This window comes from Schistocerca piceifrons, chromosome 1 (genome assembly GCF_021461385.2).
Source record: "Schistocerca piceifrons isolate TAMUIC-IGC-003096 chromosome 1, iqSchPice1.1, whole genome shotgun sequence".
Classification (NCBI taxonomy): Eukaryota; Metazoa; Arthropoda; class Insecta; order Orthoptera; family Acrididae; genus Schistocerca; species Schistocerca piceifrons.
This window is the reverse complement of record NC_060138.1, coordinates 517,474,996-517,501,078: the sequence shown is the minus strand read 5'-3', so window position 1 is coordinate 517,501,078 and position 26,083 is coordinate 517,474,996. Positions and strand designations below refer to the sequence as shown.

The 26,083-nt window shown below is 42.5% G+C and overlaps 1 pseudogene; it reads left to right on the top strand.

Annotated features, from left to right (window-relative positions):
- Positions 1 to 19,673: 19,673 nt before the first annotated feature.
- LOC124722362 lies at positions 19,674 to 19,791 on the top strand (annotated as a pseudogene).
- The last annotated feature ends 6,292 nt before the right edge of the window (positions 19,792 to 26,083 follow it).

Sequence of the window (26,083 nt, the reverse complement as noted above, 5' to 3'; positions counted from 1 at the left end):
CATAAAGCCTTTATCTAGGTGCAGTCTTACGCTTTTCACCTGTTATGCTTTTATGTCTATTATGCTGTGGAGGTCTGAAGTTATCCGTTTTGATATTTCTGTAGGTAAAGCCAGCTAACATTTATATTTAGTTAGAGGCATTTTGTTACAAATTTTGCTGTAACACGGAGCATTTTGTTACAGTTTTACTGAAATATTTGGCAGTTTGTTACAATTTGACTGTACTCTCTACTACATGTAACATGGGATGTTTTGCTACACTTTTTCTGTAACAGTGTATTTTGATAAAACTGTTAAGTCTTACTCATTCTTGTAAATTGCAACAGCTGGACAATTAAGTTCAACTCTTACAAAAATGTAATAAGTCTCTTCAAAGTAGAGCGTAGAGCCAAGGTATATTGCATTAAGAAATGTTCTACTAGGCATCTGTGTACCAACTTGCATGGACACTATTTCTTTTAAACTTGAACTATAGTTCTTCTTCAAGCTCCTTCCTCTAGGTAAATCTTGCCAGTTTCTCCTTTTGAAAAGTCTTGACTGTCTCTTTATCTAGATTACTGAACACGTAAATCATTCTAGTTACCATTCCTACTTCAGTAATCTTAAGTGCATATTTTATTCAACACATTTGAGATTTTTGGTACCATGAAAAATAGTTAAGTGAGGTAATTTATTTTCGTTTTTTTTTTATCTGGGTTAACACTATAGGTTATACCAGCAGAGCTAGCACACATTCAGTTTCTGGATGCAGATTCCTGAAAGTGAGTGTACTGCATGGTATTCCAACTGTCGTATGTTTCGACTGTTCTTAGGTAGTTCCCAACATATGCTGACAAAAAAATCGAAACACAAAAAAATTAACGTATATTAATGAAATGTCAGGATTACATTTGACTATGATACATATGTAAGTGATTAACATAGAAAATCACAAGTTAATGTAAGTGTGAAAAAATCCATTGGAAACGCAAGATTCTGGTACATTAATAACCGGTACAGCCGCCAGAATGTTGAATGCAAGAATCCAAACATCCATGCATTGTGTTGTACAGTAGATAGATGTCAGTTTGTAGGATGGGTTTCAGCATCTGTTGGACTTGGTTGGTCACTACAGGAATGGTTAGAGCTGTTTGTGGGTGATACTTGGGTTGTCGTCCAGTGAGGACTGAAGACAGATCTGGTGATCAAGCACGCCATGCAACATGTCGATACTGTGTAAACCATGTTGGGTTACAGCAGAGTTATGTGAGCGAGTGTTATCCTGTGGAAAACACCCCCTCTAATGCTATTCATGAATCGCAGCACAACAGGTCGAATCACCAGACTGATGTACAAATTTGCAGTCACGGCGTGTGAGGTAACCATGAGAGCGCTGCTGCTGTCATTCAAAATCTCATCCCAGACCATAACTCCAGATTTAGGTATAACGTGTGCAGCAGGCAGACAGGTTGATTGCAGGCCCCCAACTGGCCTTCTTCTAACATCACTGGCAGAGAGGCAGAACCAGCACTGTCAGAAAAAGCAACAGAAGTCTATCCTGCCCTCTAATGAGCTCCTGCTTGACACCACTGAAGTCGCAAATGGCGATCGTCTGGAGTCAGCGAAATGCACACTACAAGAAGAATGGCTCGGAGCTGTCCTTGAACTAACCAATTTGTAACAGTTGTCACTGTAGTTCCAATTTCTGCTGCAGATGTTGCACGACGCGCCAGAGTCATACACTGAACACAGTGGACTGTCCTCTAGCGCCATGTGGTCGTCCAGAGTCCAGTCTTCTTGCCACTGTACATTTTCACGACCACTGCTCTCAGCAGTCATGTACATTTACTACGTTCCTGCCAAGTCTTTCTGCAATGTCACATGAGGGACACCCAGCTTCTTGTAGCCCCGTTACACAAGCTCGTCGAAAATCAGTGACGCGTTGATAATGGCGTCTATTTCGAATTAATGGCGTTTTTGACTAACATCACTTCACCACGTCCGATGTCAAAGATAACTAACGCCAACGCCATTACAGCGTGTATTTAAAGCAAACCTGATTAGCCTCATCACAGTGGCGCTACTCTTATGGGACTGGCGCGAAGTTTGCATACATTCCTTTCAGATGTAAAAACTGCATACCACCTTCCGTTTATGTTACACAACTTCTTCTTGTTGTAGTGATTTTCTTTCTGTTAGTGTGTAGTAATCCAGCAATTCTGTTAGCATTTGAGAGACGAACATTGCAGTTATTCGTGCTGAATTCTGACATAATTGGCAACATTCGGAGCCTGATGGGAATACTATAATGCCATTAAATCAAATATTTCAGAAAATTACTCCAACATTGAACTCACAGTTTCACGTCAAACCTATAACAATTACTGTCAGACACGCACAGCTTGTATGTTGCAGCGAATAACACCAGGTTTATAGTTGCACTATGCAAAGTCAATAGCTCGTCGTGTTGTGACATTTCAGAACAACCATGTAAACCATGGGATACCATGATATGGCTGCCAGATCATCACGGAACCCCAGTAAAGTTTTACTCTTGAGACGTAAACTTCGCCTGAAGTGAGAAACGATGTGAACGAAGACTCCTCAGACCAAATGACTTTGTTCCATTGCTCCAAAGCTCAGATTGAATGGCTTTGGCACCATATTTTTCTGTTATGGGCATTTTCATCACTGGTAGGTGGTTTTGGAATTCCACCTCGGACTGCATTTCCCTTGTGCAGTTTCCTTCGTGTAGTTTTGCTGATGACAAGATCGTGAGTGCGACATTTGCTTCCGCAGTGACTTTTGCAGCTGTTGCTCTCTTTTCTTTTTTTTTGTCACATTCATCTGTCAGGTCACTTAACACATACTTTCGTCGCATTTTGACTTAGTGAATGATGTTTCTCCTCTTTCCCTGTATGTTGGACATCTCTTTGATACAGTGCTTTTTGAAACACCAAACGCTTCAGACATCTTGGTTATGGAAGCAACCGACATATGAGCACCAACAATTTTCCCACGTTTGAATTCACTTAGTTTCGGCATAATGCACTCAAAACTGCACGGAACACTGTTCTGACCATGACTGCCCCTTTCCACCGATTGAAGAAATTGTACAGGTACCACCCATTGTTAAATACAATAGCACAATCATCAGGTTTGGCTAGCATCTGCATTTAGATCCAGAAATTCATTTCTAGTGATGTTTCCGTATTTTTGCGCAACTCCTGTTCATACAGAATGTGTTTATGAATGGATCGCGTGCTACAATATATGCCATTGGACCGCTATGCAGCATCTCTTCACCATATGGTGATGTACTCTGTTGATGTAGGTAGCTGAGTTGCTTCATCTAGAAATAATCTTGTGTAGATAATTTCCAAGCTCCTTTCTCGTCAAAATACCCCTCTTTTACACATCTGTAATAGCACTGTTTTTGATAGTTATGTATCGACTTGTCACACTTATCGTTCTCAGTGTGCCTGATATGCAATGGATGTATATCAGACTGACATGTTTTTTGGGAAAGATTGAAGTTAGCTATGAACAAAGCATGTTGCTGCCTATTTTAATAGCTGTCACCCCTTCCACAGATAAACTTTATGTGATGCATTTTATAAACATAAAAACCTTTTCTCCGTCCTCAATCACTATAGATTCTTCCCCCAGGATAAATGGTTCAAATGGCTCTGAGCACTATGGAATTAACATCTGAGGTCATCAGTCCCCTAGAACGTAGAACTACTTAAACCTAACTAACCCAAAGACATCACACACATCCATGCCCAAGGCAGGATTCGAACCTGCGACTGTAGTGGTGGCGCAGTTCCATACTGAAGCGCTTAGAACCGCTCGGCCGCACAGGCCGGCTTCCCCCAGGAGAGAAAAGAGTCGATGATATGTAATTTGTCTGTGGCTTTTGTTCATTTTAAACTTAGGAAAAGTTTGTGTTTGCCAGCATTTTTCAATATTGGTTGAAGTATTAGTGCACTGTTTGCATTTTCAAATTTCTCCCCCTCCATTTTAATTTACTGCAGTGCTATCACAAATAGCATACTGGTAGTGGGAATCGGAACTGCTATTCTGCACTTTGTGTTAGGCAGTCGAATCAGCAGTAAGCATTCAGTGTAAATGTGGGTGGAGCTTTCACTAGTCGGTGGGTGGAACTCAGTGCTCACAGTTCTAACTTTGGGGTGGGACTTTGTGCCATGTAGGACCTGTGTTCCATTGGACACTGTTGCTGACTGGTGACGGCACATGAATGGAGATGGTTGCAGAATCCTTCTCTGATATGAAGATATTTCAATAAAGAAGCGATTGGCACCCAGTCTACCATCAATGATTCGAGCACAGCTCTTAGAGTGGCAACTGTTCAAACATTACAAATGGGTGGGGGGGGGGGGGGGGGGGAGAAGTGGTCTCAATTTTATATCAGGAGTGTGCAGGGAAGTTGTTCAAACTTAGGAAAGCTGGGCTAACAACATTTTAAACTTAGGGCAAGTGAATTGCAAAATCATAGGAGTTGGGATAGTGAAAGATTTTTTTTTAATTTTCCGCATTGTAACGCTTAGGACTTGATTATTTGCTAAACACAAGTGATCTGGCAACCATGCAGGCTTTGTCAATGAGCTCGGTAATCTGTCAGCTTGCAGATTGTGCTGTAATGCCCAGGCCCACCGTGTGGAAATCATACAGCCTATGCTCGTATCTCCACATCAGCTATCATGGATTGCAATGTCACAGAGTTGTGCTTGTATCTCCAGGCCTATCATCTGACAACTATGCAGCCTATGTTCATATTCCCATCTCCACCGTCCTGGAATGTCTTCTTGAATTGTGACATAGAGTTGTTTTCAAAATCCAAGGTCAGCCATATTGAAGTCATATGTTTGTACCTGTATTCCCAAGTCCAACTGGACTTTAAACTGCAATATCATACCAGTGGGGTAAAAACCTCCAGCATAATGGTGTTATTTTGAATATCCAACAATTTTTTTTAATTTCCCACCATTTTATAGTTAGGGCAACTGGCCTATGACATCTGAAGGGCAACTGGCCTATGACATCTGACAGTTGGGTGGAGGAAGATGTTATTGATGACATCGTATTAGAATGGGTGAAGGGGGAAAACTAGCTATCACAGGCAGTGTTCAGAGTAACATAGCCCCACTACTAATCACCATTGGAGATATCAGAACATATTCACCACTACAGCACTAATCATAAAGAGAACACTATGTTCGTGGCAAGAGAATTTCTGCTTTATAAGCTCCTTCCCAATGTCAACAATAACACAGATGGCCCACACCACACCACTTTAAGCATTTTAATAGAGGCAGAACACACAACAGAAACCATCACCTGTTCCTTCGCACTGGAAGAGATGGCTTTAGTCATAGCAAAATTAAAAGATGAAACAGCATCAGGCAGAGACAGCATTCGCTCTGAATCTTTAAACCAGTGGCATCATAGATTACCACATTTTAACTGAATTAATAAACGAAGTTGCAGTGCCGGGAAGAGTACCAGCAGTCTGAAAGTAAGCAAGTATATAAAGGATCGGGAAATCGGAAGCTAAGACCAAGCCAGCCCAAAGACATTACGCCAATTTGCTATCAACTGCTTGGCTACAGTCCAGGATTACAGGCTCACAGGCTGTTCCTGGGGCTCAGCCCGCACCAGTAAGAGTTCTGTGAAAATAAAGTGACTGATGCTGCAGCTAACCAGACACTCGAAGTAGCACAGAATGTCAATTGTAAGTACGTAATGGCCATAGTCGTAGACCTCACTGGGGCATTTGAGAAGCTCTGGTGACAGCAATGTACGCGAGATTACAGAAACTGCAACTACCAGCAACTCTGTAAAATACTCTACTAACTATTGTAATGACAGTGTGGTTGAATGGAGGACGGGTAAACTGAATATGATGAAGAGAAACACAAAGGGGTGCCTTGAAGGTTTACTATGTGGACCTATCTTTTGGAAACTTTCCATTGGGCGCCTCATAACAGAAATGGATAGGGATACACACTCTGATGGGATTATCGCACAAGCAGATAATGTGTTGTTCATAGTGTTAGCCAACTCGAGAACTGGAAACCAAAGCCAGTGGCCTGTTACACAGGGTGGGCAGAGGCTGCCTGAAAAGAAGCTCACTGTGGCTCCGCGCAAGACAGAGCACATGTTATTGAAAGGAAAACTACAGAGACGTCTGACCATAGCACTGTCCAATGCAAATATTCCAGCACGTACGTAACCAGGACTCAGGGGTACAGACTGGTCTGACGCTTCACCAATATGTAAGACAGGCAATTGATAAAAGAGAAAACTACAGCATACACATTAACACAACGAGTTACGGACATCCACTACAAGCTACAAGCACACACATTAACACAACCAGTTACGGACATCCACTACAAGCTATATGAACGTGTCACTAATCCTTATTTTAATCAATAGTATGTCTTGCGGCGAACACATGGGTAGACGGACTCCGTCTCACAACGATCAGGGCCGTTGTTAGTCACGGGCTTTTGCACACTGTGTCATTGGAAGGACGGTGCGTGGTGTGAGTTCGACGTACTAGACAAAGAGGGAAATAATGATGGAAGCGCCAACTAAAACAGTGGCGGCTGAATGGGCTACCAGTGGTAAAGGTCGTAGAGCTATTTCCTGACATCTAGAGCGGCTAAAGATGAGCCGTGTGGACCCCAGACGAGGCATAATGCACTTTTTAACTAGACACCGCCCTTATCACTGCATCTTCATCGAATGCAACTCGGTTAGCGAATATTCTTGCGGGAACCAGGAACACCTAAGCGTACAATGTATGTGAATCCTACACATGCGGAACCGACAAATAAATTTCACACGTGATGACATCTACACAAACACAATACAGTCAGACAAAACTAAAGAGATGAACAGAACCACTACATCACACATATTATACACCGAATTCATAGAAACAAGACCCTACAGACGAACCAAACAGACAATTACTCGAGATGAAGCCCACCCATGGGAATTATTCGAAACAGATCGGAACAAACACACTGTCTGTGACAATGAAAGTATCATCAGTCCTCCGCTTAGTTTGATGAGGTGCACCACGAATTCATCTCCTGTGCTAACCTCTTCATCTGAGAGTAGCACTTGCAACCTACGCCCTCAGTTATTTGTTGGATGTATTCCAATCTCCGTCTTCCCCTGCAGTTTTTGCCCTCTACATCTCCCTCTAGAGTCATGGAAGCTGTTTCGTGATGTCTTAACAGTTGTCCTACCATTCTGTCGCTTCTTTTTGTCAGTGTTTTCCACATATTCCATTTCTCGACGATTCTCCGCAGAGCGTTCTCATTTCTTATCTTGTCAGTTCACCTAATTTTCAATATCCTCGTGTAGCACCATATCTAAATGCTTCTCTTCCATTCTTTTCCGGTTTCCTCGCAGTTCTTGCTTCAATACGTATAATATCGCTTTCCAAGTGTACATTCGCAGAAATTTCTTTCTCAAATTAAGGTCTATGTTTGACATTAGGAGACTTCTCTTGGGCAGGAATGCCCTTCTTGCCAGTGCTAGTCGGCTTTTTAAGTCCTGCTTGCTCCGTTAGTCATGAGTGATTTTGCTGCCTAGGTAGCATAATTCGTTACCTTGGTCTGCTTCTTTATTACCAATTCCATGTTAAGTTTCTCACTGTTCTCTTTTCTGCTACTTCTCATTACCTTCGTCTTTCTTCGATTTACTCTCACCCACATTCTGTACTCATTAGACTATTCATTTCATTCAGCATATCCTCTTATTCTTCTTCGCTTTCACTGAGGATACCCATGTCAACAGCGAATCATGTCATTCACGTCCTTTCACTCTAAATTTTAATCCCGCTCTTGAACCTTTATTTTATTTCCGTAATGGCTTATCCGATGTTCAGATTGAACAGTAGGGGCGAAAGACTACATCCCTGTCTTATACCCCTGTTAATCCTAGCAACTCGTTCTTGGCCATCCGCTTTTCATATTCCCTTTTGGCTCTTGCACATATTGTATATTACCTGCCTTTCCCTCTCTATAGCTTTCCACAATTTTTCTCAAAACTTCGAACATATTGCCCCATGTTACATTGTCGAACGCTTTTTCTAGGTTGCAAAATACTATGAAAGGGTCTTGATTTTTCTTTAATCTTGCTTTCTTTATCAAGCGCAACGTCAGAACTGCCTCTCTGGTGCCTTCATCTTCCCAAAGGCCAAACTGATCGTAATCTAACACATCCTTAATTTTCTTTTGCGTTCTTCTGCACATCGTTCTTGTCAGAAATTTGGATTCATGAGCTGTTAAGCGGATTCTGCGATAATTCTTGCCAGCTCTTGCAGTCTTCGGAATTGTGTTGACGATGTTTTTCCGAAAGTCTGACGGTATATCGCCAGACTCATGCATTTTACACAACCCTCCCCCTCCCCCTGTCGATGATTTCAGAAACCGTGACGAAATGTTTTCTATCCCTTCTGTCTTATTTCATCTTAAGTCTTTCAAGGCTCTTTTAAATTCTGATTTTAAAATTTGATCCCCCATCCCTTGTGTATCGACTCCTGTTTCTTCTTCTATTACTTCATTAGGTAATTCTTCACCCTCATAGAGGTCTTCAATTTACTTTTTCCACCTATACACTCTCTCCTCTGCATTTAACTGTGGAATTCCCATTTCGCTCTTAATGTTACCATCCTTGTTTTTACTTTCACCAAGGGTGGTTCTGAATTTTCTGTATGCTGAGTCTGTCCTTCTGACAATCATTTCTCTTTGGATTTCTTCTCATTTTTCATGCAGCCATGTCGCCTTAGCTTCCCTGCACTTCCTACTTATTTCATTTCTAAGTGACTTGTATTACGGTATTCCTGAATTTCTCTGAACACTTTTGTACTTCCTCCTTTTATCGATCAAATGAAGTATTTCTTCTGTTACCCATGAGTTCTTAGCAGTTACTTCTTTGTACCAAAGATTTTCTTTCCAACTTATGTGATTGCCCTTTTTATAGGTATCCATTCCTCTTCAAATGAACTGCCTATTGAGCTATTCGTTATCGCGGTATTTACAGTTCCAGATAACTTAAATCGTATCTCTTCATTCCTCAGCCACCGACCAAGGTGGCGCAGTGGCTAGCAAACTGAACTCGCATTTGAGAGGACGACGGTTCAATCCTGCGTCCGGTCATCTTGATTTAGGTTCTCCGTATTTTCCCTAAATAGCTCCAGGCAAATGCCGGGATGGTTACGGCCGACTTCCTTCCCTAATCCGGTGAGACCGATGATCTCGCTGTTTGGTCTCTTCCCTCAAACAACGCCCCCCACCCCCCGCCATTCCCCAGGGCTAGTAGCCGCCCCTGAGGTAGCCTCTCGCAGTAGCCGCGCGATCTAAGGGCGCCTTGTCACAGTTTGCGCGGTTCCCCCATCGGAGCTTCGGGTCATCCCTCGGGCATTGGTGTGTGTGGCGTCCTTAGCATAAGTTAGTTTAAGTTAGATTATGTAGTGTGTATGCTTAGGGACCGATGACCTCAGCAGTTTGGTACCATAGAAACTTTCCACACATTTCCAATTTTGTTATTCCTCAGTATCTCTGTATCTCACTTTTTTGTGTATTAATTCTTCATAACTTGTCTCATAAAGTTTAGCCTACTTTTCATTGTTACTGAATTGTGATCTGAGTTTATACCTGCCCCTAGATATACCTTACAATCCAGTATCTGATTTCGGAAGCTCTGCCTGGCCATGATGTAATCTAATTGAAATCTTCCCTCATCTCTTGGCTTCCTCCAGGTATATCACCTTCTCTTGTGATTCTTGAACAGGGTATTCACAGTCACTTAAATTCATTGTAGGATTCAATTAGTCATTCTCCTCTCTCGTTCCTATTCCCAAGCCCATGTTGTCCTTGACTCTCTCTTCTACTCACTCTCCTACAAATGCATTCCCTTATCCCAAGACTATTAGATTTCATCTCGCTTTATGTACTGAATTACCCTTCCAGTATCTTCATGTACTTCCCCCATCTCTCTCTTCGTCTTCGGTTTTTGACATCGGTACGTATACGTGAACAATTGTCGTCTTTGGCGGTTTGCTGTCGGTCTGATGAACACAATCCTATCACTGTTCACAGTAACTCATTCGCTGCCTCCCTTCCTATTCACAACGGATCCTACTCCAGTTATACCATTTACTGCCGCTGTTGATATTACTCTATATTCATCTGACCAGAAATCTTTGTCTTCTTTCTGTTTCACTTCATTGGCCCCCTCTACAAGGTGAATCACTAACTATTGCCACAAAGAATAACACCAAAAGTATGATAGGAGCTGAAAAATTTTTCGGACAAAAGTTGCATGGGACAACGGGGGCCATAATATGATGGTTTTTTGTTGCTAGGTGGGGTCGATGCAGAGATATGAAGGTCACCTTTGTTTTTTAAATTGGACGCTATAGTTAGGTACTTATTTTCTGATAGCGGCTATCGAGACGAATCCAATGATGTGTAACAGTAAGGTGTTTGAAGATCAACGAAGGTCATAAAGTTGGCATGAACGTCCATTTACAGAAGGTGTTCGAAGTGATGACCATTGGTATCAATGCAGTGCTCCAATCTTCCTATCATGGACTGAGTGGTCTTTCTTATGACATTGGCACTTATCGAAGCACATGCTGTGACAATTCTCTCTCACATATCTTGAGATGTATTGGAACATCTTTATCAACAATGTCTTTTACGAATCCTCACAAGAAGAAGTCCAGAGGAGTCAAGTCCGGTTAACGAGCGGGCCACGACACATCTCCTCTTCATCCAATCCAACGATTTGGGAATTGTCTCTGCAAGTCATTTCTAGCCACAGCTAAAAATGTGCCGGACACCCACCCTGTTGATACCACATTCTGTTCCTTGGTCCTAAAGGTACTTCTTCCAATGTTTCTTGCAGGAATGTGGTGTGCTTCCTACCATTAAGTTGTCCTTCGATGAAATAGGAGCTTATAATTCTGTCCTCCAGAATCCCACACCATACATTCACCGACCACGGCTTTTGATGTGCAGTTTGCCACAGCCGACATGAATTTTTATTTGCCCAATAATCCATGTTACGGAAATTAACACTTCCATGGTTCATGAATGTAACCTCGTCAGTAAATAAAATCAAATTAATAAATGTATCATCCCTCTGAATCTAAAGTTGAGCCGATCGGCAGAATTTAATGCGACGCATAAAATCCGTACCAGTTAATTCCTGGTGGAGACTGATATGGTAAGGATGATATTTATGTAGATGCAGAATACGAACAACTCTACTCTGGCTCATGCCAGATTCTCTTGCGATTCGACGCAAACTAACACAAAGATCTCGAACCACAGTGGAAAGAGTAAATTTCCGTTTCCTCCTTAGTAACTTTCCTTTGCCGGATATGTTTCCGATGCGTTAAAGATCCATTTGTTCTCAATTTATCATACCCATATTTAAATCTACGAGGTGTAAGGTGAATACTATGATGATATCTTTTAGCGTATAAGTCTCTAAAACAAATGTTTAAATGTGTGTGAATTCCGAAGGAACCAAACTGCTTAAGTCATCGGCCCCTAGACTTCCACACTACTGAAACTAGCTTAAACTAACTTATGCTAAGAACAACACACACACCCATGCCCGAGGGAGGAATCGAACCTCCGGCGGGAGGGGCCGATAAGTCTCTAGCTCTCACTGAATTTCGTTGGCATTCTCCGTAAATGAGAAGCATGTCGACTTTTTCTTCGAAGGAATACATCATTCACATTCGCTTGATTCGATGATACTGGTCTTACCGTTCCTATTAGTGTTATATCGCGAAACCGTCGAATGTTGTTTACATGTCAATGGCACGTTAGATGGACACGCCGTATTCGGCGAATATTTTCTATTTGCACAATATGCGAAAGATAATCGTCAGAACAAGTGCTGAGATAACTGCCAAAGTGATAAGGAATACCACTCAATCCATGATAAGAAGATTGCAGCACTGCATTGATACCAGTGGTCATCACTTCCAACACCTTCTGTAACTGGATGTTCATGCCACCTTCTTGACCTTCGTTGACCTTCAAATACCTTACTGTTACACATCATTGGATTCGTCTCGATAGCAACTATCAGAAAATAAGTGCCAAACTATAGCAATCTGAACTTCATATTTAGCTGCGCAGCGTAGGCGCGCGGTTTGAGGCGTCCTGTCACGGTCCGCGCGGCTCCCCCGTCGGAGATTCGAGTCCTCCCTCTGGCATGGTGGTGAGTGTCGTCCTTGGCGTAACTTATTTTTAGTTATATTAAATAGTGTATAAGCTTAGGGACCGATGACCTCAGAAGTTTGGGCCCATAAGACCTTACCACAAATTTCCAATTTACTTTCATATCTCTGATGCGACCCCACCTAGCAACAAAAAACCAACGTCATATTATGGCCCCTGTTGTCCCATGCAACATTTGTCCCACAAACTTTTCAGCTACTGTCATACTTTCGGAGTTATTCTAGGTGAAATAGTTAGTGACTCACCCTGTATATCTAGATTGAGCCACAGCATTTCCCTTTCAGACTGATGGCTAAATCAGGGGAGGCCATGAAGTAGAACCTGAAGACTGTAACTAGCTATAACACTGCCAAGGTAGGTGCTGAATAGGCGAGTTAAGCTTGTAACAGTTGTAGTGTAGAGGTAGTGTCAATTGATCACTAGATTTTATAAGAATTAAATACACTAACAACACAAATAGAATGAGACAAGAACTTAGATTAAATTACAGAGGAATAGTAATTAGATTAGAATAGTACAGAAAACAGACTTAATGGAGAGACTCCAAGTTCAATTGAAGATGCTTCCGTACTATCAGTCAACCACTATGGCTATAAATCAGTATGCCAAACTGAGGTGAATGGCTCAGAGTGTAATGCTACCGAGGTCCTCGCATTTGGAATGACGTTAGTAGTGGGATCTGCTGTGTGTTTCTCTAAAGTTATACTTTCAAGAATGAGCCATGCACAGTGCTTAGGCATATTTCGCTATGAAATGATTGTAACATATCATAAAGACTTAAACCTACCTAAAGCTATATGCTCTTATTTCCTTAGGAACTTCGGCAATGGCTTAAAGGTGGCTAAGAAGTTTAGCATTTACCAACTCCAGTGTAACAGCTATGATAATCTATACCTACTACATACAGATATAACTTTTAAAATAAAATGTAAGGAACACAGAACAGCATGTAAATATGACACCAGCCATACAACATTTACAGAACACTTCCGGCAAGAAATTCCCTACCCCACCACAATAGAAAAGGACATGAAAATAGTCATATTCAGCAACAAGAAACATCTCCGAAATGTACAAGAATACTCCGAAATACAAAAAGCAATAACTTAGAAGAAACGCATAATAAATCACCAGACAAACGCCAGCAACAAGATGCTTTTTAAACTAATAAAACATATTTTTGGTATAGAACAACGCCCATTGATACCACAAAATAATATCACGAAGTAAGAATTATCCACACTCTAGATCATCCACCATAAATAAAATGACTTATCCCCACTCTAGATCATCCACCGCTACACGATAGTAACGCAATAGCTTACACTCACAATAGCTATGACATGTTAGCTCTCTTAAAAAAAAACATACACACACAAAGAAAAACAAAGGTCATCACCGACACCTTTAAAAAAGAAATGTACTCTCTCTCTCTCTGTCTCTCTCTCTCTCTCTCTCTCTCTCTCTCTCTCTAACACGCACACACACATACACACACACACGCACACACACACACACACACACACACACACACACACACACACACACACACACACACACAAAATTACCTCTCCGCCGGCCACTGTGGCCGAGCGGTTCTGGGCGCTTTAGTCCAGAATCGCACTCCTAAAACGGTCGCAAGTTCGAATCCTGCCTCGGGCATGGATGTGTGTGATGTCCTTAGGTTAGTTTGGTTTCAGTGGTTCTAAGTCTAGGGGACTGATAACCTCAGATGTTACATAGTGCTTAGAGCCATTTTAACCATTTAATTACCTCTCCCTAGCCGGAAAATGTAAACACTAGCCAGCCGCTGAGGTCGGGTGGTTCTAGGCGCTTGAGTCCGGAACCGCACTGCTGCTAGGTCGTAGGTTCGAATCCTGCCTCGGGCATGGATGTGTGTGATGTCCTTAGGTTAGTTAGGTTTAAGTAGTTCTAAGTCTAGGGGACTGATGGCCTCAGATGTTAAGTCCCATAGCGCTTAGACCCATCTGAACTATTTTTATAAACACTCGCAAAGCGATAGCAGACGCTTCCATCTCTTCTAAAACAAACTGAAGACGAACCCAACCTGTAATAACAAAAATAAAACACGCGAAATGGCGAGAGGACAGTGATACTTCCCAACACAGAAGATGTCAACAAGACACTGTGCAAGATGGTGGAATTTGCATAATGCTGTGGGCTGTGTTTGCATATATCATTGGCTGGAAGCGGCTGTGTTCGGCTACTTGGATGCCATTTGCAGCCATTCTTGGACTTCATGTTCCCGAACAACCTTGGAATTTTTGTGAATGGCAATGCGCAATGTCAGCGGGCTATAGTTGTTTGCGTTTAGTTTGAAGAACATTCTGGACAATCCAAGTGAATGATTTTGCCACCCAGATCGCTCGACGTAAGTCCCATCCATCATGTATGAGACATAATCGAAAGATCAGTTCGTGCACAAAATCATGCACAGCCAAGACCTTCGCAATTACGGACGGCTCTAGAGGGAGCATGACTTAATATTTCTTCAGGGAACTTCTAGCGGTTTGTTGAGTTCCTGCCAAGTCAACTTGCTGCACTTCGCCGGGAAAAAAGAGCTCCGACACGGTATTACGAGGTATGTCATGACTTTCATCACCTCGGTGTATGTCTGTAATTGCCACTAAAGTGCTCATGTTCCTCAAGCCAAAGAATGACACAGACATTTATACAGGTTATTAATTAGTCTCAGAGGCATTTACAGAGTAAAAAACGGAACTAAAATGCAGTTATTACTTCTGTTTAGGTACTGACAGAAACATGGGCAGCTTGAAGAGAAAAGGAAAGAAAATGCAGCGTAACTTCTGTAGCATTTGTTATCCATGGTTTTTGCAATGCTAACCTTAGGATTTTCTGATGGTGTAGCACATTCTTCAGCAATTGTTGATGAAGCCACGTGTGTTTAGCGTTCTCTATGTATGCCTCTTCACCAAGGTCCTGGCCATTTTGAGGCAGTGCCAAATTTCCACCACTTCTTTTATATCTGGAAATAAATTCCTCAGGTTCGGTTCTTGCTGTTTTCAAGTTAGTGTATTCCATGGCAGAAACGTTGTCATTCAGAACTTCAAACTCGGCTGCAGCCATCAACATCATATAAACAAAGAATATGTCTACGCTGAGGCAGGACTGAGATGTAACCAAGGAACAAATAGATTGCGCAACATACAGGAACTCATATGTGGGCGACTTGTTGACGTCGAATGGGAGCCAGACGGGCATCGGCAGCTGCCGATGAGCGTCTTGCTGGCCCTGGTCGGTCACCGTGACGGTGCTGGACAGCAGCGGGCAGAGAACCCAGCCGATCACCGCCGGCACAGCCACCACCTGCACAAAGAATAAATCCACGTCATTTGCAGTTCAGTAAGGACTCTTTGGAAGCATGACCTATACAAGAATGTCGTCTGAAATTATGAAACACTGGAGCAATATTTTGCTGAATTGTTCAACACTTCCTGAACATAACCATAACTTACGCTTATCTGGAGAGTGTCAGGTCACGTTTTGAACCATTCTTGATGCTCAAAATCTTTAACTATGCAGTGGAACATATGATGTGTTGATTCTACTGTGGCTCTTTGACAAAAATGGGAAAAAATCTACCACGGGGTATCAAAAAAATAGAGGAAAGTTACTGGTGGATTCAAACTTTAACTAGACTGTGACACATGGCTGGGTTGTTTAGTGATACGGTTTTGACCATAAAAGCTGGCACACAGTTGGGAACTGTTGGTAATATTCTGTTTGTTTTGGGTACACAAGGTAGTACGCATTTGGGTTTCGAATAGTGGCGACCTTGAAGGACCCATTAACATGTTGAAAAATTTCGAAATGCCTAAATTTATTGCTTTGCGTTTTTTACTATCAGGTCCCCCATGTGTAATACAGCACTCTTAATGTCTCCTTCTTCCACTTGAAATATTATTTTCCCATGACTTCTTCAGTTGTCCCAGGTCATGCTCTAACTTCGTACCTATTTTTGGATCACATATGTTTGACACTATTCAGTAGGTATCGCATATTCCGAACAAATTTTAGATGAAGCCTGTGTTTCTTAAGATAACTGTTTACTTCACAGAGTTAGATCTGAAAGGGATTAATGGTACAATCAAACGGTAAAATATTTTTCCGTTTACTTCAGGTGTTGCCATACCCTTCCTTCTTGTTTTAGAATTAGACTGTAGGATGTTATCAGATCTTCTTGACATTAATTTACCCCTTATGTGGATACTGTGTCACTCAAAATTATCTACCACGGTTCTCTCAACAAAGCTTTCCTACTGACCCTACAGAAATGGTACTATCCTCCACTTTGAATTTTGGTAAAAGCTCATCATGGTCTGTTGGTAGTAAATTCAAAACATCTTTTGGCTTCACAGTTTTCACAGGCAAACAAACTGTCTTATTGCTAACTTTACCCTCCAGGCATCTGTCACATATTCTTACTTGAACTTGAGCCTTCCTGACCTCAAAAATAACATAAAATCTCAAAGTTTTTGTTCAGAATTGTCCTCTTCTGATCATAACATCAGCTAACACAGCCAATGCTCTTATCTATGTGTTGATCCAACACACTGTCAGTTGTTTATAGTTTCATCAGTACTTTTGAATAGCACATCATATTTTAACATACAATATTTACTATTTCCTTTCCTATGTGAGTTTTACTTCAGTATTTGCGAAATTTCATACACACTTTGTTCCATTTTCATATTCTCATAGATTTTATAGATGTCTCTTGCAGATCCATCTCCTTTGGTATGGACCATTTTCAAACATCTATCAAATGGCTCAAATGGCTCCGAGCACTATGGGACTTAACATCTATGGTCATCAGTCCCCTGGAACTTAGAACTACTTAAACCTAACTAACCTAAGGACAGCACACAACACCCAGTCATCACGAGGCAGAGAAAATCCCTGACCCCGCCGGGAATCGAACCCGGGAACCCGGGCGGGGAAGCGAGAACGCTACCGCACGACCATGAGCTGCGGCCAAACATCTATCCCCATAACTAAAATCATTGGTGGGTAAGTTGCCTACTGGTAACCTTGACAAGGCATACGACACGACATTTTCTACATTTTCTATCCCTTTCACATATTCGAAATGCAAATTCTGTTTGATAAATGTAGCAATGAAATGGTTGACAACCATTTAAAAAAAATTAATGCTCTAAAATCAGTTTCCTGCGCCCACAAATAGGGCTGGAGCTTCCCAATCCACCAGTTGATTGAGAAACTGAGAACATCTTGTTAATCTTCTGTGCAGTAGTTAATGCTCTGTGACCTGTATGGCCCCAAAAAAACAGATTTTGCTCTTCTGAACCCACTAACTCATAGGAAGTACGTTTCGTTCAGATGTCTTGCAGCTGCTTTCAAACTGACTACGGGTTCTGCCAGTAAGAGCAATTTTTCCGTATTCATCCTCATTTTCCTCCACATTTTGAAACAATTCAACACCAAAGCCTTACTCAGTTCTTTACGCTCTCAGATAAAACTCTTCATTGAGATCAGGGTGTCAGTTCCTGCTTTAAACTCTGAAAACTTTTTGAGTTTTCTGTTGATTTAATTGGGACAACAAATTTAGTAAAGAGAGATCACTGAAAGCTTGCCCCTGATAAATTTCACCTTACCCTGCAATATTCCTACTTAATGTACGATATTACATATCACAAATTGTGATTATCAAATTATTTTTTTAGACATATGAGATAAATCCCATATTCAATCGTTACATTGGGAATGGATCAGCATCAGCGTATAATTTGTACATATTTCATACATTATTTTTAATGCACAATATAAAACATTTTACTACATCTCTTTGTATGCACTTAAGTAGTGTTTGATCACTGATTATGTGATATACAATACATCAACTAACACTTTAGAAGTGTTTGATCACTAATTATGTGATATACAATACATCAATTAAGTCTGGCATACCAGCAACGTGTTTAATGTGCATCTTACATTTGCTGTGGACAGTTCCAGAGTCTTTAGTTGTATGGGCACCTTTGACAACATCATATCAGCTGCTGTCAGATGTCAAGCTATAGTACTTAGAGCACAATCATCAGTATGACATTTGAGATTGTAATGGTGATGTGAATCCATTACCAAAGTAATGACCTCTGCTTTGTATGTGTTTGTTTATTCCATGTTCAGGATTAGCGAAGAGTTGTTCGTAGACTGTTAGTGCAGCGCAATTTCAATGAGACATCAGTGCTGAGGGATGCTGACTCCCTGGAGCTCACGTAGTAGAGTGTGCCCCAGCTACATGTGCCATAGCTGCTTGAGGTAGATGTAAGTAGTGTAGAAGTCGGTGTGAGTTCTTGCAGGGAATGACAGCCTCTGAGGTTGGAACTCACCCCTTTGAGCGTAAGCACATGGAACTAGGACATTTGCACCAGCATAGGGTGGCGAGTGGCTGTAACACCCTGATCATCATCTGCTGCCTACCATAGCAGGAGTCTGACTGCTGCTGGATTAAGCATGGAGGCAGCATACCAGCAGAAAGGCGCCAAGTTCAGGTAGAAGGACTTAGAGCCTGAAGATGGACTGGAAATGGCAAAGGCCCAAACTCGTGGTGGCTGCTTGCTGATCCTATCAGTCATTGGTGCAATCCCCTTATTGTAGCACGTTGTATCACATTACAAGTGCCTGTTAGAATTACATGTATTTATCCTGGTTAGATGGTCATTTGTTGTGCCAATATACGTACAGTTCCTGGTGACGTACAGAGTAACAAAGTACTCACTTGACTAGAAACTACCCGACTTGTCATACAAGAGGCCTATCTTTGTACTGCATCGACAGAATTGCAGTGCTGGGCTTGGTTCGCTTCACAATGTGCTACCACAGGCATTCCCACACCCTGGCACCCACTGGATGCATATTGCTTATTCAGTTGCTGTGGTTGACCTGCCATTTTGCACAGTAGCACCCAAAAACTAGTGATGGGGCTACAGTAGCCCTTTCCTTCGAAAGATTCAGCCACTGTGTCTCTACCCTGGATTGGTCTGCAAATGAACTAAGCATACATGGGCAACAATATAACCTACAGTTTTCTTCCTAAGTGCTAGATTCAGGGACTGTAAATTTGCCTTTCAGCTTTAACCCTCTGGTTCCTCCTTTACTTATGCTCAGTAACTTTTCCAAAATCTTCACTTATGACTAACAGGTCAAACCTTCTATTCATGTGATTAACATTCAATTAGTTCCTCATGAAATCATTTAGAATAATATACAACCGCTAACATTACCTCTCGTTAGTCTCACCACCACAATAACTCTTTTGTATTGTTTAAGACCCTACATGAATCGGTCAATGGCCTATTCCCCTTCTCTATAACGTTTTATGTTAACGGCCTTACCGCAGTGGATACACCGGTTCCCGTGAGATCACCGAAGTTAAGCGCTATCGGGCGTGGTCGGCACTTGGATGGGTGACCATCCAGGCCGCCATGCGCTGTTGCCGTTTTTTGGGGTGCACTCAGCTGGCTGGCTCTGAGCACTATGCGACTTAACTTCTGAGGTCATCAGTCGCCTAGAACTTAGAACTAATTAAACCTAACTAACCTAAGGACATCACACACATCCATGCCCGAGGCAGGATTCGAACCTGCGACCGTAGCGGTCACGCGGTTCCAGACTGAAGCGCCTTTAACCGCACGGCCACAACGGCCGGCGGTGCACTCAGCCTCGTGATGCCAATTGAGGAGCTACTCGACCGAATAGTAGCGGTTTCAGTCAAGAATACCATCATAACGACCGAGAAAGCGGTGTGCTGACCCCCTACCCCTCCTATTTGCATCCTCCAGGGAGGATGACACGGCGGTCGGATGGTCCCGGTAGGCCATTCGTGGCCTGAAGATGGAGTCCTTTTTTATAACGTTTTATAAATCTTAAATACTAGACAACATATCCCTTACTAATACTCACACAGCAATTTTCATGCACAAAACAATTTTTTATTTTCTACTAGTACTCTGAGTGCCAAGGAGGAGAGTCACATGGGTAGGCAGCTCTTTATTACTTTCTGCAGTCACTGGTGTATCGTAATAAACATTTTTGATAGTAATAAACTGTTTTGCTTTACCTTTTTGGGTATATGAGTTTGATAGCATTATCCATTGTCATACTCTATTCTGCTGTAATTTCCCTGTGCATTTTCCTACAAACTCTTGACATTAAAATTTCTTGGTATTTCCCATTGCACATTTCCCCAAACTTCTGAGAGTATGTTGCTGAAATTTCGAATTGATTCCCTGTTATTGTCAATTTCTAGTCTGACCTCCCTCCCACACACCACCTCATTAGAGGATAGCACAGTAGTAATGTGAACTCTTGAGTAGTATGCTGCTACAACAAATGAAAGGTACATATATTTTTGTGTCTTCTCGTTGTCGCTGTAGGCTTGTTTTTCTTCCTTCTCGCAATCTCTTTGATGTCCGCTGTGCTGGCAACAGCTTATGCCAGCACATACCTCCCCCAATTTCCCCCCCCCCCCCCCAAATGCCGCACCATTGTCATGTAGTGAGGATGCGAACGACAATGGGGAGAGAGGCAGGACGCTGGATTTAGAGATGAGCCGGGAGCTGTAACTGTGGAGGTTGGTATGTTCCCGACTGTACTCCGCCATCTGGCTTGCGAGGCAACACGAACATCCTCCGGAAAATCGCTGCCAGAGCACATTTACCAGCCTGAGGGCATGTGTTGGGGCGATGACGGCAATGGCAAAGGATAGGATGTTGTTGGGTGACCGGTATCTTCTTTCTGTAATACAACTACAAGCATGTATTAATAGGGGTTTTTTTTATTAACATAAACAAAGAGGTACTCAACTTAAGATAGTATAGGTGTTGTGGTACAATATCTTCGATAATAGGCCACGTTAGCCTCACCGTTGGGGAAGTACAAGTACGCTATGCACACTACTCTGGTCGCTAGGTACTGACTGAGATAGAGGCTGAGCTAACTACTAACTGTGATGGCGACTCTCACTGGACTGCAACTGATGACTCGACTCGTTGACTCGCTGGATGACTGACTGGGTCAGATTGGCCCTCCAGTCCGCGGTGGCGATCTAAATACTGGCAGCCGAGAGGGCGTTGGTAGCACATTTCATGCGAGTCTGTCTTTGGCCTCTATCAACCTTCTCGCAATCTCTTTGATGTCCGCTGTGCTGGCAACAGCTTATGCCAGCACATACCTCCCCCAATCCCCCCCCCCCAAAATGCCGCACCATTGTCATGTAGTGAGGATGCGAACGACAATGGGGAGAGAGGCAGGACGCTGGATTTAGAGATGAGCCGGGAGCTGTAACTGTGGAGGTTGGCATGTTCCCGACTGTACTCCGCCATCTGGCTTGCGAGGCAACACGAACATCCTCCGGAAAATCGCTGCCAGAGCACATTTACCAGCCTGAGGGCATGTGTTGGGGCGATGACGGCAATGGCAACGGCGATGGTGGGTTCAGATCCATGGGGTCAGCTAGTGGGGACGGAGGGAGTTAGGGCCCATCGCCCATCTGTCCCTCCCGGGGCGCCACCAAGGCACCCCAGCAGGCGGCTGCCCGAGCAGGCGGCTGTGAAGGCTGCATGGTCATGTGAAGCCGCGAATCTGGGGGAAGAAAAGCAGCCAAATCACGAGGCAAATGACATATGCGAAGTTTGTTCTGGTGGCGGCGCTGCAAATGATCGAGACCTGCAATTAAATGCATATAAGAGCCAATGTGTTCCTAGACCACACCTCTTTCCCAGCGGTCACGGTTGTCATAAACCCCGGAAAGAAGAACGCGAGGTTCAAAGCTGTACTTGCTGACCATTGGCGGCGCCGGATCCTGCAGTGGGTGTAGCAAGTGTAGCTGCATCCGACGGCGGCGGCCATGCAGAAGTTTCGCCGGTGATGGTCCGTCTCGTGGGTGAGAGCAACAGGAGGTGAGAAAGAATTGCAGCGCCTGTTCCCATGTATGAGTGGTGCGGAGCTTGGCCATCTTTTGTTAGAAAATACGTACGAAGCTTTCCACTTCTCCGTTGGACTGCAAGTGAAGTGGAGCACTTGTTAGATTATGAATGCCGTTGCACTGACCAAACTGTCCAAAATCACGTGAAGTGAACTGTGGTCCATTGCCAGACATAAGTACTTCTCGCAAACTTTCGATGCAAAATATGGAGAACAACGCTTGAATGGTGCTACGAATGTAGCAGAAGCCATAGGCACTGCAAATGGAAACTTGATAAAAGAGTCTTCTACTATGAGCAAACGAGTGTTCCAGAATGGTCCTGCAAAGTCTGTGTGCACTTGTTGCGATGACGATTTAGTCTTAGGCCAAGCTGAGATAGTCTGTGGTGTAGTGGATTGGTTCTCCGCACATGTGTCACACTGTGACGTCAGCTGTTCAATGTGGGCATCCATTCCCTGCCAAATGAAATGCAGTCGGCTGAGTGTTTAGTGCGCACAATTCCCCAGTGTCCTTGGTGGAGCAATCGCAATACATCCTTTCCCAACACTTTGGAAATAAGGACAAGCGATTGCCCAGTGTCATTTTCAACCGGAATCACATCTTGTTGATCTGATAGGTTATGCCAACATGCAAAATACCGGCGTGCAACTGAGCTCTATTCAATGAACGAGACCAAGACGTGCGAATGTAAGGCAACAAAACCTTAAGGTTTCGGTCTGCTTCCGTGACCTGTGCTGTTTTTCTGTAGTTCAAGGGAAAAGATTCCAGCAATTCAGAGTCCTGCGCATCTATTTGGCAACAAGATGTGGCAGATGCATGAAAATTAGAGTCTGGGCCAATCGGAAGACGAGATGGGGCGTCTGCAATGCCATGCTTTGCCGTTGGTCTGTACACAATTGCATACTGATATTGCCAAAGCAGCAAAGCCCAACGTTTCAATTTTTGAGCAGTGTGTGTGGGAACCGACTTTGACGGATGAAACAAGGACTGCAAAGGCTTGTGATCTGTAACTAAATAGAACTTGCGACCATACAAATAGTGACGGAATTTTGTCACACCATACACAATAGCGAGAGCCTCTTTTTCAATTTGTGAATAGTTGTAATGAGTTTGAGTTAACAACTTCGAGGCAAAAGTAATAGGTCTATCTAGCGCACCAATTATGTGTGAAAGCACAGCACCAATTCCGTAGAAAGAAGCGTCGACTTGTAAAACTACCGGCTTGGCAGGATCAAAATGCATTGAACATCTGTCACTGAGCAAGGCGTTTTTGATTTTCTGAAATGCGTCTTGACAATCTTTAGTCCACACAAAAGGTACATTCTTGCGACCCAAGCGATGCAACGGAACCCCGGTTTGAAAAAAGTCACACTTTTCGAGACGACACTTGAGTCCTGCTTCTGACTACACCAGAAAAAGAGTATGCAAATTGGAAATGTGTTTATCTGGTGTACTACCTGAGACGGCAGTATCGTCAAGGTCGTTTGAAAAAAATAGCGATTTTGCCGTCATTTGTTCTATCTCATCCCGCGAAGGCGGTGTTTTGAGTTGGCTGTGACGGCAACGGGACTTTGGAAATCTGATTGTGCTGAGCGTGTGGAGATTTTGAGTGCCACTTCACTACCGGTTCTGCAAATATTTTGGAGGGACACCTTCTGTGGCTTGTTTGTTAAAATCGTAGTGCTGCAACTAGTTTCTCCTTCCCCCTAAGACCTGCTGTGTTTGCTGTTTATGCGTGTTCGCTCAGAAAGAACTGAAGTTTGTCGCAACTGTTTGTGAAACGTGTGGAAGTTACGTGGTCTGTGTTACAGAGTTCCGTTAATCAGAACTGCCTGTTTAAATTTGTCATATTTCGAGTGGACCATATTGAGAGCTGAACAGTGTGTTGTTCCTTTTTATACAGTGAAGTCTAACTTAATCAGGTGCCTTTTCACTGTAATCATTTTAGATAAGCATTTGCAAGACATTTTAGTGGGGTTATCTAATTTAATCAGAGTTCCTTTCCACTCTAATCATTTTAGTTAAGTATTTGTAAGACGTATTGGTGGGCTTGTAAGTTGATCTGCCCTGAGTTTTTCGATAGTAAACTCTGCTGAAACAGAATGTACTTTTCCTCTGCAGTTGTTACGGGCAGCCTATTAAACCAAGTTTGACATCTGAGATTCAGTTGCGTAGGTATTTGAAATAGTGGAGTTTAGTAACAGCTGCTATCTTCGTCACCTATGGCTAGTATCTTACTGCAAAACATTTTAGAAGTAATAGAATTTTAATTCTCTTCAGTTTCAAAATAGTGTTGATGACTGTTCCTGCTGCATAATTAGTACAAGTTACTGTTTGTCAGTTAATTCGGGGGCACGTAAGCCCTATTAGCTTTCTCATTTCTGTAATCAGAGTGCTACCGACTTATTAAGTGCTTTCTTGCTTTCACCATTTTCGCTGATTGGGTACATGCTTCCTTTTTATTTACTTACGTTGGGCTCTTAAATTGTAACATAGTTAAATATGTGCCACCCTTTGTAAAGCAGTGCACTATTGCTAGTTTTCTAAGGTTGGTTCTTACTCTGCAATAGTTCACGTTGTACGAAACCTGCTCCATCCACCAACACATTCGTGGGTGGCGAGTTCACACCGCGCACCCTCTCCGTCGGGTTATCTCGCCTGTCGCAAGACTGAATTGTATATATATATATATATATATATATATATATATAACTTCTCCTGGTTCTGAGCTTATATCACCAATAGACGTGACGCTTTGCTTGTGTTACTGTTGTTATCAAATTGGCTGCAACCATTTATTGTGTATTTCGAAGCCAAATGAAAAATTTTGCAAAAGTTAAGATTTTAATTATTAATATGCAGCTTGGCTGACTTCAGACACCTGTTAATGGTTGACAGACTGCTTAGTTTCTTAATTGTTTAAAAGATTTTTTACTGATATCAGCGCCGGCCACTGTGGCCAAGCGGTTCAGTCCGGAACCGCGCTGCTACTACGGTCGCATGTTCGAATCCTGCCTCGGGCATGGATGTGTGTGATGTCCTTAGGTTAGTTAGGTTTAATTAGTTCTAAATTCTAGGGGACTGATGACCTCAGAAGTTAAGTCGCATAGTGCTCAGAGCCATTTGAACCCATAGTGCTTACAGCCATTTGAACCATTTGAAATGATATCAGCTGCTAACGTTATTTCCTCATTAATATTCTACAAGTTGTTTAATTTCTTAATTGTTTTTAAAAGCTATTTTACTGACTCATAGGTTTGTTGACTTTTATTTAAGTAAAATATTATACGTGTTTTCACCTGTGACCGCCGCTTTTTTGCCTTCTGGCCCAACCTTACTGCTCAACAGCGTATTAAGCTGCATTAGGGTACCTACAAGCAATTCAGTATTGTCGAACGCTTTTTCCAGGTCAACAAATCCTATGAACGTGTGTTAGTCTTTCTTCAGTCTCGCTTCCATTATTAACTACAACGACGCAACTGTCTTTCTAGTGCCTTTACTTTTCCTAAACCCAAATTTCTCGTCATGTAAACAGTCCTCAAGTTTATGTTCCATTCTTGTGAATATTTTTCTTGTCAGCAACATGGATGCAAGAACTGTTAAGCTGATACGGCAATAATTCTCACCCTTGTCAACTCTTTCTGTCACTGGGACTGTGCGGATAATGTTTTTCCGACAGTCTGATGGTATATCGGCCACCTTATACATTCTACACACTAACGTGAACAGTCGTTATGTTGCCACTTTCCTCAATGATTTCAAAAATTCCGACAAAATGTTACCTATTCCTACTGCCTTATTTGAT